Consider the following 6,755-nt stretch of genomic DNA (forward strand, 5'->3'; position numbering starts at 1 on the left):
ATCTTGGAAAGCCTGTCAGGTCAGCAACACCAGAAAAACGATCCAGAGAACCAACGATATGTTGATAAGCGACCCGGGACTATTGCTAGGTCAGTAGTCATTTCCCTAGAGAGAGTACATGCCATGATCACAGTAACTTTAGCAAGTGGAAAGTTTCAGTACACTGTGTTCCTAAGATTCTGACATCTTATCAAAAACGCACCAGGCACAATATGTCTCGTGATAAGCTAGCTCACTTTGAAGCTGAACCAGAAAGGTTCTTGCATTTATTTGTGACTGGATGAAACCTGGGTTCACAAGCATGAGTTCAAACCGCAATGAAAACAGTGAAAGCATTTGACATCACCACCACCAAAGAGGAGGGCAAAGGCGGTCCCATCAGTTTAAGTGATGACTTCCGTGTTCTGGAATGCCGAGGGTGTCATCATGGTAGACTGTCATCCAAATGGGCAGACAACAACGAATCATATACTGAACTGCAAAAGAAACGTCACCACGGATAGATATATGAGAAACCTTATTTGTCCAAACACTGTAAACATACTTTGAGACATATTAAAAAGATACAACTTTGCAAAACTGATCATCAAGGTTGAAATTAGAGTGTCAAATGTTCTTGAAGTGAAACACAACACTAGTCTCTGAGAAAATGGCATCACAAGTCAGTATCTCGTGTGTCCGCCATGTGCATTGATGCTTGCCGTGCAACGTCGATACATGGAATGGATGAGGCGGTTGATGAAGGCCATAGGCACATGAGCCCACACTCTGAGGAACGCCTGACGCAGTTCAGCTGCAGTTGTCGGCCTTGGTCGGACGTCATTCAGCCGTCTTTGAAACTCGTCCCACAGATGCTCAATGGGATTTAAATCGGGACTGAGGGCAAGCCGCTGTATGGTTCTGATGCCATTCTCCTGGAGTAAGTCTCTTGTTGCTCTCGCAGTGTGGGCACGGGCGTTATCATTCTGAAACACGTGGTTGCGGCGACGTGCCAAATGAGGTATGGCGTGTGGTCTCACGACTTGATCAATGTACCGAGCTGCTGTGACACCATTGCCTCTTCCTGGACCGGTGTTCTGGAAGACCACAGGGCCGACCCTCTGTGCAAGACCAATTCCACCCCACACCATGATGCTCGGACCACCCCACGAGTCTCTCAACAACAAGCATCCGAATAATGTTCCCCACGGCGTCGCCATACGCTCTCTCTGAATCTGCTGTTGAGATACAGTGACGGCTCTCGCTTGAGAAGAGAACTCTTCTCCACTGCTGGTGGCGCCAATGCTGGTGCTGTGTTTCCCACTGAAGACGACCCCGGCGATGACGTGGTGTCAGAATTGGTCCTCGGTGTGGCCTGTGACAGTGGAGGTTTCTGCTCGCCAATCGTCGACGCACGGTGTCAGCTATAATGTGTCACTGGTGTGTTCCCATGGTCTGTCGAGCAGTTTCCGCAGCAGTAACAAAGCAATTTTGAAGATGCTGTCGCACAATCTGACGATCCTGACGTCGGATGGTGACCTTAGGTCTTCAACTACGTGGTCGGTCATCTGTAGTGTTGGTGGTCTGGTACCGTTACTGGAGCCTGTATATGGTCCTTACGTGGACTTGAAATGCATTGGCTACTTGCCGGGCGGTTTGTCCAGCGCTTGCAATCATCCAAGGGCTTGGGCGTCGCTGATTTCTTGTCAGTCATGGCATGTGGTAGCAATTCAATAACGAATGAATGTTATCCGATCTGGGTGGATTTTTATAGGGCAAGTAATGGGGGAACGCTTGTGCATTTCAATTTGCAGGGAACTCACATGCATCGCGTTACCATGGCCGTTGCCGTGATGCGTTTGGGAGATCGGTTTTATTGTCATCTGCTTTGTTTTTTTATCATCAAATTTCATTTTTCCGGACAAGGTAATGTTAAAATTTAGAAATTTTGACAAAATTACCCAGATATTTAAATGACATCTTTTCATGCAATGTTACTTGGCGTGACGTTTCTTTTGCGGTTCAGTATATTAAGCTGAACGTTTGAGACTACTTATACGTTAACAACAAACAATCTTCATAATTCCATGTGCAAATCTCATTTTTCACAGTTGATTTCCACTTTCTGTAGCTGGACGTCACCGCCTACACCGACGACACGAACCTTATCCCCTGTTCGGGCTCTATTCGTAGCGAAAATGTTGATGTTGTTGATCATGACCTATTGGAAAATAAAAGCGATGTGTCAGTAATATACCCTGTTAATGGAAGGCATCGAGTGTTCACCAGCGGCTGGAAGACATACAATAACACATGATATAAATACATCGGGGGTTTCGGGTTAGAATAAGTCCCTAGCAACCTATGCTAATCGTTCGAGGCGACCAAATGGAGGGGGTGGTTAGCCTCGGTGACTTGGTTGATAGCGTGTCATGGTACCCCAGCCGCGTGGGGCGTTGCTTTTGCTTTGATATGGACTCTTCAAATTGTTAAACCCAACACACGCACACTCATAACACGGCCTGTCACGAAGTACTTGTAAAACGTAAACCCCAGTGAATAACCAGTCTCGGTCATCCAACGAAACAGATTCCATTGAGTGTGAGTGAGTTGGCTTTAACGCCGCTTTTAACAGTATTCCAGTTATATCACGGCGTGTCAGCTCAATGTGGGAGGAAAGCCCGAAGTGATGCAGGTCTCAGACGTTTACCACTTTGGTGAAACCCACGAGCACGGGTATGGTGCTGACAAACCTAGAAACATAATCGGGGCGAACCGTGATTCGAACCCACAATTATAGGTTTCCGGCGTGCCCAAGGGACGCAACTCTGCACAGCGAATCGCGGCGCCTTAGACGACTGGGACACCCGTGCCCCCCCAGATTCCATTGAGCGAAAAGGCTTAATAGTATGAAAATTATTTGAATGGATCACACATATTATGGAGTGACACTTCCAGCGAATAGGGGTTGGAATACACGACAATCGGACTGTGACTACGGGATACAACTGTGCAAAAGGAATTTCTTCGCATTTGACCACTGAGCCACTAGTGTCTTCCACGATACTGATGAAGCAGTGAAAGACAGCACCATCGGCATTTAAGACTGTCTACTGATAATGTAGATACCTACCAGCGTGATGTAGCAGGACTAATGTCAGTGACAGACTGTTGAGTTTCTGGGTTGGAATGTGTCCTCATTAAACTATGCTTATCGTTAGAGGCGACCAGATACATGGTGTGGTCAGGTTCGGTCACTTGGTGGCCTGTATCCAGACGGTTTGGGACGTTGCTCATATTTGACATTCAGCCACAAAATACAACAAATTTATTTGTACAATCATACCTGATTGCCTTATCCAACTGATCTTTTCTTTATGTTACAGCGTGTCACTGAATAATGGTCAGGTTTTGGATCATGAACAAAGATTACATACAACACCTGTTCTCCAATATTGTTCAAATGTATATTGTAAACAAATGTATTGTTTTGGGTAGAGACACCCATAAAACATTGCTGAGTGCGGCGTTAAACGCGAAATAGAAACTATGCAACACACACACACACACACACACACACACACACACACACACACACACACACACACACACACACACACACACACACACACACACACACACACACACCGCCCCCCACACACCGATCCAACACACCACTCACACTACGCAACCAATTCCACCTAACGTTTCAGTGAGATATGGCACTGATATATGAACTTTGAACATACTCACCTCGCAAACCCCGTTTCCGAACGACAGCTCCATGTTGAATGCGTCGCCAACATTGAGTGGAAACACTCGAGAACTTACTTCCTTCCCCCAAAGACCATATTTTGTGTTCATTATCAATTGCCTGTTAAACATTGATTTTACATGACACAAAGTATGGGCTCCGTTTTCCAGATTGATTGAGAACCTAGAAGATTGGGAAACAGTTCTTGAAACTTCATACTCTTATAGCAATAGAGCTGTATTCGAGTTCACACCTGCATATTTGTGGCTTTTCACATTATCTTTAATAATGATAGGACAAATAAAAATATAAGAAAAAGATATCCTGTATATTGATGGACTGAAATAGCACGTTTCTCACCGTTGTCTTCGAAGAGGAATGCCTTGGATGAACACTCGAACGTTTGTGTTGCCATGACAAGGAGAGATTTCCTTGAAAGGCAGGCCCTAGAACAGATACATTAAATCTGATTAGGCAGAAGTTAATTAATAAAACACAACAAAAGCATGTCCAACCTATATAGATTTTGATATTTGAGAATCAGTAGAATTAGTTTGTATAGCAACATACAATGGTGAGGTTAGGTTTAACGTTGCGTCCAAGATTATTGGTTGCACTTATATAGCGACGTGCATGCACGTGTTTTGTGTGTGTGTGGCTGCTTGTACTAGTCCGGACTGATGCCGATTTATAGTGCTAGCTCACTGAGATACCATGCCACAGTTTAACATGAATACCCTACTCAGACACAGTATACTGACTCCGAGCCGACCAGTCCTTGTTTAGCCCTTTAATGCCGAGCGCCAGACAGGGTCCCTTTGAGTTCGTTATAACCGTAGTTTACTGTATCTACATACTGGCTGTTAATTTCTTTGCTTCTGTTATCAGAATAAAAATAATGCTGACCAAAACATTTCCATAATCATAAGAAATCTCTAAAAGCAGTGTACATTGTCCGACTCCGACTTCTTCACGAGCATGTGCTTATGAACCACTATCACGCAGTGAAGATACCAGGTCTCCGCGACAAGGTGAGTGTATCCTGCCTCGCCCGTCACAAACACATGCCAATAAGACTATTTGAGATCTTTATTGAAACCCTGATCTAAGACGTTTTGAGAAAGAGTCGTTTGACGCTCTTTGAAATCTTGATAGAAAGATGCATTCATTTTTTTTACATAGAATGATCAGGGTAAATATGTCTCGGAACAGTTTTGGTAACAATGTGCCTCGATTCTTGTTTATAACAATGATTCTCATATCACCAATTGTGTGCCCCTTCTTGTTGATCTGTTTCCATATGCATATGAATACGAATTTCAGCTCGGATTGACAAGCATTTCCTGGGGCAATTTTGTTTCCGATAAAGACCCTGGTATAACGATGATCTAATGATGATCCAATAATGGTTAAATAGCCAATTCTCTTGCACTGTTGAGTAGCAAAAACAAGCTTTCAACGAAATGGACAAGGGCACACATATCTACAATCGAGTTCAATGACCCGTCACCTTGATAGCTTGTATGATCACCCCCTGCTTTAACACACGCAAAAACTCTACGACACACAGAAAAGAATCAGTCGTATTATGACGTCACGTGGGATACGTCGCCATTCTTCTTGGGGGGCCTGGATAAGTTCTTGTCGGGTGGCTGGACGATGTGTTCGCGTTCGAACACGACGATCAAAGACTTCCCAGAGGTAGGAGCGTGCAGGCCACGGCAACACGTTAACGTTGTTGTCTCAAGGAGGTTCTGTGCGATTCGGGCTGCATGTCATGCTGATAAAGGACATTAAGTGGCAGCTGTAGTACACACGGTAGGACAAACTGATGATGAATGTCATCCATGTAACGCTTAGTTGTAGAATTTCCGTTAGCGATGACAAGTGGTGTTCTCTCCTGCACACGAATTGCTCCCCACACCATAACATCCCCTCCACCATACGACACGGCCTTCTGTCGCCTGGCCACTGTCTTTGCTTTACAAGCAAACCTTTGAGGATTCGAACATGGTCTAAATCGGAAATGGGTTTAGAACAGCCACGGACACTCTTGCATATGCTAATTGCGTAGCGGCGATGTCGCGCAAACGGTGACCGATGTTTTATGGGAGTTGGTAGAAGAAAACCATATGAGAATTCGAACAAGGTCGATTTCGAAATGAAAGCGACAGTTTCCTGCAAGCAGTGCCTATCTTTTGACGGAGTTGGTACATGCAATTCCTTTGAAAATTCAAACATGGTCGAGGTCGGAAATGGGTTTAGAAAATCCTGGTACACCCTGGAACACACCAGTTTCGTAGCAGCGATGTTCCACAAGCGTTGCCTACATTAGAAAGTGTTGGTACAAGCAAACCCTTTGAGGATTCGAACATGGTCTAAGTCGGAAATGGGTTTAAAACGTCCTTGGACACCCCGAGACATTGCAAATTTATAGCGATGATGTCCTGCAAGCGGTGAGTAGCTTTTGGTGGAGTTGGTACAAGCAAACGCTTTGAGAATTCGAACATGGTCGAGGTCGGAAATGAGTTAAGTGGCCCTCTGACACTCCGGCACATGCCAATTTCGTAGTGACATGTTCTGCAAGCGGTGACTATCTTTTGACGGCGTTGGTACAAGCAAACCATGTGAGGATTTGAACATGGTCGAGGTCGGAAATGTGCCTAGAACTCCCTGGGATACTCCGGAACATGCCAATGTTGTAGCAGTGATATGTCACAACCAGTGCTAAACCTTTGACCCGTTCGTACAAGCAAACCATTTGAGGATTCGAACATGGTCTTAGGCTGACATGGGTTGAGAACACCCTGGGACACTCCTGCACACGCCATTTAAGAAGCGGTGATATGCTGCAAGCGGTGCCTTAACTTTTTTATGGCATTGCTACAAGCAAACCATTTGAGGATTGGAATATGAACGAGCACTGAAATGGGTTAGTTACGAACTCCCGAGGAAGCTCCGGCACCCACCAATTTAGTCAAAAAGGAACAGTGAAATATCATATTATTAATTACATTATAAA

This window comes from Haliotis cracherodii, unplaced genomic scaffold (genome assembly GCF_022045235.1).
Source record: "Haliotis cracherodii isolate W230 unplaced genomic scaffold, xgHalCrac1.p SCAF_10, whole genome shotgun sequence".
Lineage (NCBI taxonomy): Eukaryota > Metazoa > Mollusca > Gastropoda > Lepetellida > Haliotidae > Haliotis > Haliotis cracherodii.